The 13,084-nt window shown below is 49.0% G+C and overlaps 1 non-coding gene across 1 annotated transcript; it reads left to right on the top strand.

The window, feature by feature from the left end:
• Positions 1-11,679: 11,679 nt before the first annotated feature.
• LOC144111554 (U6 spliceosomal RNA) lies at positions 11,680-11,777 on the top strand. The gene has a single exon (XR_013310082.1). It is a non-coding gene; the product is annotated as a U6 spliceosomal RNA (small nuclear RNA).
• The last annotated feature ends 1,307 nt before the right edge of the window (positions 11,778-13,084 follow it).

Below are 13,084 nucleotides of genomic sequence, written 5' to 3'. Positions count from 1 at the left end.
TCATCCTGTAATTTAACTTTGGCGTGACATTATTACCTTGACACGTAACTCATTTTTGCAAGTCATCTTTTTTGCAAGTCACCGCAATTCTTGCAGTCGTGCAATGCGAACCACAGCGAGAGCTTTGTCCTCACATTAAATTATTCTAGCTTTATTTCACAATCTGTATTGTATGAATGGCAGTTTACCACTATACTTCAAGAGAAAAGTGTACAACAGCTGTATCTTACCGGTACTCACCTACGGGGTAGAAGCGTGGAGGCTAACGAAAAGGGTTCAGCTCAAGTTAAGGACAACGCAGCAAGCCATGAAAAAAAAATGATAGGTGTAACGCTAAGAGACCGGAAATGGACGGAGTGGGTGAGGGAAGAAACGCGGGTTAATGACATCCTAATCTAAATCAAGAGGAAGAAATGGGCTTCGGCAAGGCATGCAATGCGAAGGCAAGATAACCGCTGGTACTTAAGGGTAACGGAGTGGATTCCCAGAGAAGGCAAGCGCATCGTGGGTGGCAGAAAGTTAGATGGGCGGACGAAATTAAGAAGTTTGCAGGCATAGGGTGAGCGCAGCTGGCAAAGGACGGGGTTAATTGGAGAGACATGGGAGAGTCCTTTACCCTGCAGTGGGTGTAGTCAGACTGATGATGATGTTTGCACAGCCAATTAGGACTGAAAAACGAATACACTGTCCACTTCGAACGAGCACTACAGCAACACCATCACAAATCCTCTATACCCGATATACTCGATATCTCAGTCCACGAAATTATCATTGTGCGAGCATGGTATATTCACAAGTTGAACGAGATTTTTTTTTTTCTGGAATCACCGTCGGCTATTTCATGCACCAATGCCCGCAATCGCAAAGAGAGCGTGAAAGGCGTGTATTCGCCCGTGTGCGATGTTGCAGATGAATTCCACCGACTCACCGGAATCTTCCGCAGCATACGTCGAGGGGTAATCTTCGCCTGAAGAAAGGAAACACAAATGCCACACATATTAGGCCTGGAAACTATAATGCAAAAGAATTAAACTGTGTCAACCCGAAACAACGTTGCGTCGAGATAAAAATTGTAAATTGGTTGTTGCGGAAAGAAAATGGCGCAGTATCTGTCTAACATCTCGGCGGACACCTGAACCGCGCCTTAAGCCTAGAAGGGATAAAATAGGGAGTGAAAGGCGGAAGGAAAAGGTGTGCCGTAGGGGAGGGCTCTAGAATAATTTCTACCAGCTGGGGATCTTTAACGTGCACTGACATCGCACAGCACACGGGCGCATTCTGCGTTTCGCCTTCATCGAAACGCGCCCCCACGGTCGGGTTCGAACCCAGGAGCTCCGGCTCAGTAGCCGAGCGTCGAGATCACTCTAAACTTTTCATTCCGCGGAAAGAGCTTTAGTCAACGTCGGCGATGACTCCTTCTGCGAGGTCGACTTTGCGAAACAACTCAAACATGCACGCTTATGGGTAAACATCAGCAAAAGAATTGGCGGTGGCTTAGCTCGGCTATGCCAGGTTATACGTAGCGATAGCTACGTTTCCCTGGCTGAGCTTGTTGTGGTCGCTGTATGTTTAGCAATGAGAGACATTAGGGTATACACATCTTTTAATCATTTGCTTGACAGAGACGAAGACTGCCTGATGAAGTATGAAGTAACATATGCAGCGGTCTCAATCTTGTCGATACAGTATTTCATTTTGGCAGAGCCTCTTTAGTATACAATTAAGCTCTATAGTAGTTCCCCATTGTGTAGTCTGGACTTGAGGGTTCGAAGCTAAATTAAAGCCAAACCTTTATTTCACACACTGACTAAGAGAGTCCTGTTTCCTGCTTAAATCACCCAAAGTCACACACAACTGTGAAACCGCGCCGTATGCTGGTATACACGTGGCAACCACATCAATCGTCTGCTTGACAGATGTTCCCGGTGCCACGTAGGCTCCTTGTATGATAATGCCGCTTTCTGGAAGCCGAACACAAAGGCTTCATCATTATTCACCGCAATAGAAGGAAGATGTCCGACAGCGGTGATACCTTGTTTCACGTACACACAGACTCCAGCATTCTTATTTGGTTCAAGCCAACTGCCAGGCTACAATTTCAGGATCGGAAGAGTTAATCTTCTCTTGTCTATACCGCCGTTTAGCAGCGGCTGGACTCTCCTTCTCTGTATGCACGTCAAACATTGTGACACAGACGCCCTACTGCTGTTGCTGACAGGAAGAAAGAAATGGAAAGTGCGCGCGCAGGCCTGTCTACTGGCCCAAGCCGAGCCACGTTCGCTGCCGCATACTGAAAGTAGGAGACTTAAAGGATAGGAGAACAAAGATAGAAAGGAAAGGCGCGCGCTAATATGCCCCGGGCCAATCCCGGAGGCAGCGCAATAACCGGGCCGACCCGTGCCAGAGTGCGTCTAGCACTCCGCCATATTCCAAAAATAAGTTTAATATCTTAAGTCCAAGGACCCGCAGCAGATATTAAATAAGATGTCAGTTATCATGCTCCTGAATGAATGACGCCCACAGACGCCCACTAAGCACACAGACGTCCACCTCATCTCCGCCTTTTATACGCAATGCTGCCCATGCGACGTGCGGTTCGGGTGATAGAGCGGCGTGCGGCGAGGCGGCGACGAAGAACGCGGCGCAGCTGTGGGGTCTCTCTGGTTACCATGGTATCGGCGACTGCGCACAACTAACTGCTCATTCGCGTGACGTCACGCTCGGCTTTCACGGTAGAGCTTTGACCTGGTGCACCTGGTGCAAACGGTGGCAAATGGACATGAACACAGAGAAGACCGTTTGTATGCATATGACGCGTAAAAAACAACCCCTTGTATTTTCTTATAAAATTCATGATGTCATTCCAAAAGATGTCACTGAGTTCAAGTACTTGGGCTTGTGTCTCAGATATGATCTAAATTGGTCATCGCATGTAGATCAAGTTTGTGATAAGGCGATCAGAAAGCTTTGGACGCTACGCAAGAAGCTAACTGATGCCACGCCAGATGTCAAGTTGTTAGCATATAAAATGACAGTCCTGCCACTATTTACTTACGCAAGCCCCATTTGGGAGCCATATACTGAGCAGAATATTTTGAAATGTGAACGTGTGCAGAACAAAGCTCTTAGGTTCATTTATAATGCTTATTCTAGAATGCAGTCAGTTTCAGAACTAAGAATAAAGGCTGGATTAACCACTTTTTTAGAGGAAAATGGAACACAATAGGATTGTTTTATTTTATCATATTTTACGTGGCTATTACAAAGTAAACCTCGAAAGGTACATTGTAGCAGACAGTTCCATCCAGTCAAGGACAAAACACAGTAAACATATCAAACAATTGAGTTACAGGACAGACTCTTTTCATTATTCTTTTCTCGTGGGGACAACAGATGACTGGAACAAACTACCCAATGAAGTTATAAATTCTGAGACTGAGGGCTTTGAAGCTGCACTACGGGAATATTCTATGAGTGCATAAAACAATGTTTTGTCACCTGTCACCCTCTAAGTGATCTATGTACATTGCCCTCTCTTTCTTTTTATTTAACTTCTGCCAGTAGGACCTACTCTTAATTACAATTGTTGTACTTCGCTATTACGGCCACGCGCCTTTTGTTCTTCACATTGCACCACAGCGGCTGACGTTTTTGTGCGCTATTCAAATATTTTCTTTTTTTCCTGCCGTCAGTGACGTGCAAAAATTCCTAATGTTCAGAGTTCCTTTTTTTCTGCTTTTGATTGTATTTTTCATGCAAAAGTTCTAACAAGATGTGTACTTTGTAGAACTCCAACTCCTGCCTTGGCCTGTGCCGGCAGTATGAATAAATAAATAAATAAAAATAAAACGAGCGGGCGCGCGGCTGCGGCGACAGCGAAGCGCACGCCGCACTTTGCTCCTCTTCGGTTGCCATGGTAACGGCGCATGCGCACAACTTTCCTCTCTTATGTACCGCGAAATGCTCGACTGGCAGCCCAGTGTAGCTCTCGCTACAAATTTCTCCGTCAGCTATCTAGCGACGCAGAGTGTGGGCTTCTGGTAAGTCAGCTCCCAATGGCAATAAATCTGACCCAGATGTCAGCTCAAAAACCAAAGAGAGGGTGTTTTTTAGAATGATCTTCCTGACAGTATCGCATGCATATCTGCAACCATCAACCATTCCAGGATAAGCAACGCGAACATCTCAAATGACATCGTAACTTTTTATCTTTGTTTTTCTGTATAACATTGTATCTTTGTTTCTTCGTTGCTATTGTGCCTTGGTTTGATTTTTCCTGCGTTTTACAACTTTTATAGTGACTGACGCTGCTAACATGACCACTGCATTTTTAGCTTAAATCTGTATTTGCCATATGTCCTGCATTCATGCTACTACTAAGTAGGTTGTGCCTAAGTATATTTTCGCCTCTAAGTTTTGCCGCGTGCAATAGTTTCATTTTACGTTTTGCCGTGAACCTGATGTTGTAATAAATACTTTCTCTTGTATGCGTGTCATTCTTTGTTCCCCCTCACTCAAAGCATGCTCTTTTGGACCCTGTAAGGTATCATGAATGAATGAATGATTTCGTTTATGGGGTTTAACGTCCCAAAGCGACTCAGGCTATGAGACACGCAATGAATGATTGAATGAATGAACACAGCTAGGAGAAAGCTTCCACTATCCCTCTTTCACCTTATCCGTACCGACATGCCATGTACAGTTCAGGTGACCACTTGGAGTGAAATAGCTACCGCGGCTTTTCTTTCGTAATAATAACATTCTCTACACCTAGAATGTGAACTGGCATTCGCGATAATATAATACACATTGGCCACATTCATGCCCCCTATGTGAGACAGGGAGCTTATACTGATCTCTCAATAGACCTCCGTTGATGGTATGCAGAGGGTCATCATCATCATCATCAGCCTTACTGCACTCACTGCAGGGCAAAGGCCTCTCCCATGTCTCTCCAATTAGCCCTATCCTTTGCCAGCTGCATCCACCCTTTGCCTGCAAACTTCTTAATCTCATCCGCCCACCTAACCTTCTGCCGCCCCCTGCCCCGCTTACTGTGTAGCGTAGATGGCGTAGAGGTAGAACATCCGCCTCGCGTGCAAGAGGACCGGGGTTCAAATCCTGGTGCCGCGCAATTCTCCACTGGGTTTAAAATTTTAAAAAAATCCGCGTGTCGATGGAATTGCATAACCAGGCCTGGAGTGCGGCCTGATCTCGGTGACCAGAACCGACAACGCACTCTCTCACCAGAGCAGGATTTGGCCACCCTGGTGTAGTACTTGGCCACAACCTTCTTCTATGATCAAACCAATTAACCAATTCTGCAGAGGGTAAGTGCGGAATACTGTCGCGAGAAACATGTTATACGCAACAACCTCGGACATCGCGCTGCGCCATCTCATAGCGACGTCATTGACCATTGGAACACCTTCGGCAAACACGTCCTGCTGGCAGCAGAGACATGAGAGTTTAAAGATTCAATAACTCAAAAGGCGAACTTGATGGCTCTTGGCTGCGTCTCGTTTGACCAGGGAGTACACATCTAATAAAAAGATGCCCGTAGAAAATAAATCAAGACCGTACCCATTTCAGTCCTCTCTTCCATCCTCGCTGTCGTCGTCTTCTCACGTGTTATCTTCATACAATGGCACATGCCCACACAGGGGGATCGGCCAAGAATAGGGGTGCATAAAGGGTTTCTCAGATGACTTTTTTCATGGACGAAAATAAAATGATTGCTGGAGAAGAGAGACGTAAACAAAAAGAAGGAACACCGAAATAAAACGGGAAATGCATAACGCACGCAGGGGATGGACACTGGTGTTTTTACATCTATACAGAAGACCGAACATCCTTGTTGTTTGTTGTTGCCCTCACAAAATGGCACATACCCACAAGGGGGATTGGCCATAACCAGGCGGTGACTATTTAAATTGCAGATTGTTTACCGAACATCGTACACTTGCTTCTTCCTCCTCCCCAACCACGTCATGATGGCCAAGAACCGAGTAGATTTTCATCCATTGATGGCACAGGTCGCCATGATATGAAGCTTACGCTGAATCGCACTTTTTAAGGAGTTTTCTTGCTTTCGTTTGGATTGATATAAACGCAGGCTTTCCTCTAAGTACCTTATGCGAGCCCTGAAGTAATGCTTTTTTTTTCTTATAAACTTAAGAGCAGCTGCGGGCCTATAAGAGGCCCTCAATCGCCATGGTCCCTTATATATGGTTGCAGCTATAACGATACGAAAACCCCGCTGCCTTATCCAAGCCTTAATCTTTTTCATTGCGTTGTTCTTCAATTTGTCATGCTGACGGGGGCAAGAATTTTTTTATGATGATGATGTCCTCCGGCTTAATGACACTTGCCCACGGCGGGGGATTGGCCAAGGTGCATTGCGGATACAAACGCACTCAGGGACAAGGAGTACAATATTTGGATAATTTTGTGTCCTAAACTAGAATTTGTCTTTAATTTCTCTAGGTGCCGGAGAATGTAGAGAAATTAGACAAATTCTAGTTTAGGACACAAAATTATCCAAATATTCTATTACTTGTCCCTGAATGCGTTTGTATCCGCAATGCACACTGGCCAATCCCCCGCCGTGGGTGGTCGAAATTATTCCGGAGCTCTCCACTACTGCACCTCTTTCTTTCCTTCTTTCACTCCCTCCTTTATCCCTTCCCTTACGGCGCGGTTCAGCTGTCCAACGATATATGAGACAGATACTGCGCCATTTCCTTTACCCCAAAACCAGTTATTATTCTCTACTGGTTCCCGGGTTCGAACCCGACCGCGGCGGCTGCGTTTTTATGGAGGAAAAACGGTAAGGCGCCCGTGTGCTGTGCGATGTCTGTGCACGTTAAAGATCCCCAGGTGGCCGAAATTATTCCGGAGCCCTCCACTACGACACCTCTCTCTTCCTTTCTTCTTTCAATCCCTCCTTTATCCCTTCCCTTACGGCGCGGTTGAGCTGTCCAACGATATATGAGACAGATACTGCGCCATTTCCTTTATCCCAAAACCAGTTATTGTTATTCTCTACTGATTCGGAGTTCCCGGGTTCGAACCCGACCGCGGCGGCTGCGTTTTTATGGAGGAAAAACGCTAAGGCGCCCGTGTGCTGTGCGATGTCAGTGCACGTTAAAGATCCCCAGGTGGTCGAAATTATTCCGGAGCCCTCCACTACGGCACCTATCTCTTCCTTTCTTCTTTCACTCCCTCCTTTATCCCTTCCCTTACGGCGCGGTTCAGGCGTCCAACGATATATGAGACAGATACTGCGCCATTTCCTTTCCCCCCAAAACCAATTATTATTATTATTATTATTATTATTATTATTATTATTATTATTATTATTATTATTCTCCACCACCTCCTCTTTCCCGAAGCACACACACTTCTACTTCCACTGTCAGTTTGCAGGGTGGTGCCTTTTCCTTTTTTCACTTTGTGCTTGAGTTACTACTACGCAGACATAAAAACAAAACAAGGCTATGATTCCCGTTATGGTGTTATGACCGAGCCTTGAGACTAACGGCAGAAGACAGACTGATTCCCCACTCAGGCGAAAGGCGAGGAAACTGTTAGTTACTTTTTCCGGTCACGGAGATCAGGCCGCACCCCAGGCCTGGTGGAGAATTGCGCGGCACCGGGATAACAACCCCGCCGGTCCTCTTGCACGCGGCGGCGGCCGCTGCTGCACGACGTTTGCCCAGAAACTTCTCTAAAACGTCCGTAGCGAGACGTTTTCTTAGAATTGTTTTTGGGACGTCTAGCTTAGGACCCCATCAAGGAGACGCGCACATCACAACACAACACATCACGACACATAATTTATGACATGGCTCTGCATTGCTCCAATATTCGCGCTTGACATTTCGAATAGCAGGCGCGCCGGAAAATAAATTTAAAAAATAATGTGGATTAGCTCAGCTAATCCACGATATACAAAGCGAAAGATGGCGTTCACTGCGTTCATTGGCGTTAACAATGTTCTATACGGCGACGGCTTTGAGCAAAGGAGCGGCCCTTAACTGGCTCCCTGGATATGCGGACACCTCATTCGTGGTTTGATACATGTGGCGGTGGTGAGAAACGTGACCTGAATGCATTAGCGCTGACAGCTTTGTGGCTGACATGCGGCATTTGATGATCAATCTCTCGCTATCAACCATTAACTGCATGCCACCTCCCAGGGTGGCAGGGAGGCCGCGCTGCCTATCCAGTGTGCGGAACGCAATCAAAGCAGGCTTTTGCAGTTGGACGTTGGACACCAACACCACGTACATGAAAGCGAGATTGAGGTTTACACTGACCCGCGGAGCTCGTTGTGAGCCTTTCCTTTCGTGAAAATGAACAGCCTTTGCAAAGTTGTCAACGCCAATGAACCCTATGAACGCCGTCGGCTCACTTGTTTGGTTTTTGAGGACAGGAAATGGCACAATAACCGCCTCGCATATTTCGGAGGACACCCGAACCGCGCCGTAAAGGAAGGGATAAAGGAAAGAGAAAACTGAAAATTGAAAGTTGGATTTTGAGGAAAGGCGCGGCGCTGCGCAGCGGCGGGACACCTGTGGTTCGGTGCCACTAGTGGCGCATGCGCAGTATAGTGACTAGGGAGCGAGAGAAACAGGCGACGTCACTCGTGCTCCGACATACGCCGGCTCGCGCGCAGCGCGGTGTTGACTACCGTAGTGAAGCTTTTCGCTTCAAAATTGGCGGACGCTTAAGCTACGCCTTTAAGAGTGGAACGCGACAGCGTGTTGCAGTACCGCCGGTGAGTCCACGGAACGCCATCGCCTGTTCGGCGCGACGCCTTGCCCGTTATTTCGTGATTAGCAATGCTAAACTACTACCCATATTTTTTAAACTGACGACTATAAGACTGTGTGCTCTGCCAAATTTATATAAATATCTCAGGCGGTCACATGGAAGACATTCGAGAGAGAGATAAAAATGAAAACATTGAGGCAATTTAATAAATTTTCTGTGCAAGCAAACACTAATACCCAGTCAATATTCTTAGTTTCGGGAGAGTAACGTGCTACTTATTGGGGCCAATTAAGCGGTTGTTTCGTGTGCAGCACTTTAGCGGTGGGATCAAGCTTCGAACACATTTTGTATCATAGTGCATTGTAGGCAGTTCTATTGGTCAGGCATTCAAACGAGTGGTGTGTTACTCTCGTAACTTCCGAACACATCTGAATTCAGCGGTGAGGCTAGCGTAATCAATAAATGTAGCGTATCGTCCAAGGCGTTCAGTTAAATATGGCTGCTGGTACATAACGTACTATCGGGGACAAAAATTGGGGGACGCTTAAGCTTCGCCTTTAAGAGTGGAACACCAAAGCGTGTTGCAGCACTGCCAGGGAGTCCACGGACCGCCATCGCCCGTTCGGCGCGACGTCTTGCCCGTTAGACGAATCGCTCTGCTACATAAGATGAAACGGACGCGTGGAGCGGCAAACCACGTAGAAGTAGAAGCGCTGCCAAGCGCCTTGACGAAACGCGCGGGACTGAAGTTGCAGTCATAGTTCGTCGGCACAACGTTCTCAACAAACCAGATGCCACGAGCGCCAGCATAGCTTCCGCGCCGAACGAACGGGCAGCAAGCCGCAAGCTTCGTGGTGAACGCGCTTTGGATGTGCGCTGCGTTGTTCGCCGCTCACCGCGTGATTCCTGCGTGCCCGCATGGCCCCACTGCGCCCGAACGAGACGAGCGGGAGGCGCTGCCGTCGCGCGCTATCTGTTGGGGCAGTGGCGTACAGTACATTGAGAGGAGGACGAGGGATTTTTCGCTCGCGGCCGACGCAGACGACACCGGCTTTTCTGCGACAAGGGGCACTTAACGCTATCGCGTTAATAATAATTGTTTTTTTTGTGGGGAAAGGAAATGGCGCAGTATCTGTCTCATATATCTTTGGACACCTGAACCGCGCGGTAAGGGAAGGGATAGAGGAGGGAGTGAAAGAAGAAAGGAAGAAAGAGATGCCGTAGTGGAGGGCTCCGGAATGATTTCGACCACCTGGGGATCTTTAACGTTCACTGACATCGCACAGCACACGGGCGCCTTAGCGTTTTTCCTCCATAAAAACGCAGCCGCCGCGGTCGGGTTCGAACCCGGGAACTCCGGATCAGTAGCCGAGCGCCCTAACCAACCACTGAGTCACCGCGGCGGGGTACGCTATCGCGTGGTGGTGGTAGTGGTTTTTTATTAAAAATAATAGTAAAAAGGAAGGAAAAGATTTTTGCTAGCCCCGGCATCTGCCATCGATACTGAAGCACCTGAGCTGGGGCAGCGGAAAGGATAGCATGCAGAATGGAGAAATGAAATGAAAGAGGTGAGGGGACACGAAGAGAGGATAGGGGTAGATGTAATATATACAAACTATTTACACAATAAGAAATGTGTCCAGGTTGTGCGCGTGATTAGTTCATGTTGGAGGAATTAAAACACGCGCACAGCACTGTGTTGGCTACAACTGGAGCGGGGCGTTATTAATCGTTCAAGGTAGAACCCGCGGAGCGTTCGGTCACTGCGTGTAACTACCTGGCGAAGAACAGACGGGACGTCAAGCCCGTGTGTTCGTGGAATGTACAGGGGCTCACCAAAGTTCGCTCACGAGTGCGCGCACTGCCCTGCGGCCACAATAACGTCTTGATGGAGTCTGGTAGTATGCCCTGCGCCATATAGGCCGCGAGCATATCGCGACGAGCATCGGCGAACGCGGCACAGTGAAGGAGCAGGTGTTCTAGTGTTTCCACTGCACCGCATCCGTCGCACACATCACTGGTCGCGACTCCGTGACTGCACCCGTCTTTCCCCGGGCCACACGCAGCCAATGCGCGCGCGGAGGATCATTGCACGTTGTGAACGTGTAAGTGCGCGACAGTGTAAGTGTCGATCCGCTCGATGCGTGGGTCGGGGTGCTGCTTTCGGAGATGGTCGTGGATGGCCACACGAACGTCCTCCAGCGCAAGGGGCAGATCGCTGGCAGGTATTTGGTGTGCAGCGGTCGCGAGGTCGTCAGCTTCTTCGTTGCCAGCCATGCCGCAGTGACCGGGCTCTCTGCGCGAGGCGCTCGATGCGCGAGCGAATTTCCCGCACTAGTGGGGCACCGCGGCCGTTAGATTGCAGGCGGCTGAGGGCGGCGCGGGAGTCGCACAGCAGAGCACTCCTGGGCGGCCGAGGGCCTAGGGTGAGCAGCAGGTCCAGCCCGAGCCGGATGCCCATCAACTCCGCCGTGGTAGAGGAGCCCAAGAAGGTTGCGTGTTGCTGGCTGTGCAGTCGCAGGGCGGGGATAGTAGCCGCCGCTGCAAGGGAGCAGCTGTCGCGGGCCATTGAGCCGTCGGTGTACACGAGGAGATGGTCCTGCAGCTCCTCGTTTATGACGGCTCTGGCCAGCTGCTGCACAGCACAGAGGGGTGTGCTCCGCTTTCCCGCGATCTCTCGCTGTACCTCCGAGGCAGCAGGCCAGGGCGCGCAGGAACCGTAGGGGGGTGGGCCTTGTGTCAATTGCTCACACTCGAGCAGCGCCGCGCCCATTCGTGAGCTCGGGTGCGAGCGCATACGCTGCAGCAGCGAGCCGGCGTCCGGTGCGCGGTGAAGCCGGTCGATGTGATTCAGTGCCTTGGGCGCTGCTTGTAGTTCAAGTGGCCACGCTCCTGTCTGTTGTACTTCCAAAGTACATATACTAAAATTGGAACGATACAGAGCAGATTAGCATGGCCCCTACGCAAGGATGACACGCTATCGCGTTAAAATTGGTTTTCAGGAAAGGAAATGACGCAGAATAATAATTGGTTTTGGGAGAAAGGAAACGGCGCAGGATCTGTCTCACATATCGTTGGACACCTGAACCGCGCCGTAAGGGAAGGGGATAAAGGAGCGAGAGTGAAAGAAGAGGTGCCGTAGTGGAGGGATCCGCAATAATTTCGACCACCTGGGGATCTTTAGCGTGCACAGACATCGCACAGCACACGGGCAACTGAGCGTTTCGCCTCTATAATAGTAATAATTGGTTTTTGGGGAAAGGAAATGGCGCAGTATCTTTCTAATATATCGTTGGACACCTGAACCGCGCCGTAATGGAAGGTATAAAGGAGGGAGTGAAAGAAGAAAGGATGAAAGAGGTGCTGTAGTGGAGGGCTCCGGAATAATTTCGACCTCCTGGGGATCTGTAACGTGCACTGACATCAATTGGTTTTTGGGGAAAGGGCGCAGTATTTGTCTCATATGTCGTTGGACACCTGAACCGCGCCGTAAGGGAAGGGATAAAGCAGCAGGCCCCTATCAACCCGTTGCGTCGTCGATTAGCCGCCCTTTCTCTTTTTCCTCCTCCCCTAAACAACTTCTTTCCAAGTCTACACACACAAGCGCGCACACGCCGAAGGGAATACACGGCTCTTGGATAAAGGAGGGAAAGAAGAAAGTAAGAGGTGCCGTAGTGGTGGGCTCCGGAATAATTTCGACCACCTGGGGATCTTTAACGTGCACTGACATCGTATAGCACACGAGCGCCTTAGCGTTTTGCCTCCATAAAAACGCAGCCGCCGCGGTCGGGTTCGAACCCGAGAACTCCGGATCAGTAGCCGAACGCGTTAACCACTGAGCCACCGCGCTTTGTACTCAAAATCTGAAAGCGTGTTTCATCCTACGGAGCTGAAATCACGCCATAATCACGGTCCACATCGAGTGCAGCTAACCCACCACTCGTAAGGCTGGACTTAGGTACGTAGCACACTGGCCCTGAAAGCCGACAGTAGTTACGCGAGTGCTGAAATTTGTTTCATGTTGGAAACGCCACTCCGTTCCGCCTCGGCTGTCTGGCGGCAGTAAGCAGCCTTACTGCTGAGCAATATCACAGTAATGCCAAGTGTTGGCAAAAAAAATGAGTCCCGTAATTAAAACTGCAAAAAAAGAAAAAAAAACTTAGGGGACAATTCGGCACATTGTGTGGAGAATGCGATAGCATTAAAGACCACTCGGCCTGCTTCTCCTCCTGCGTAGTTGCTGCTCGCGGCATGCGCTGAACCTGTGCAGCCGCCGATGCATTTTCAGCGACACACTTCCATGGTC

The sequence above is a fragment of the Amblyomma americanum genome, chromosome 11, assembly GCF_052857255.1.
Source record: "Amblyomma americanum isolate KBUSLIRL-KWMA chromosome 11, ASM5285725v1, whole genome shotgun sequence".
Taxonomy (NCBI): Eukaryota; Metazoa; Arthropoda; class Arachnida; order Ixodida; family Ixodidae; genus Amblyomma; species Amblyomma americanum.
This window is presented reverse-complemented; position numbering and strand designations above follow the sequence as displayed.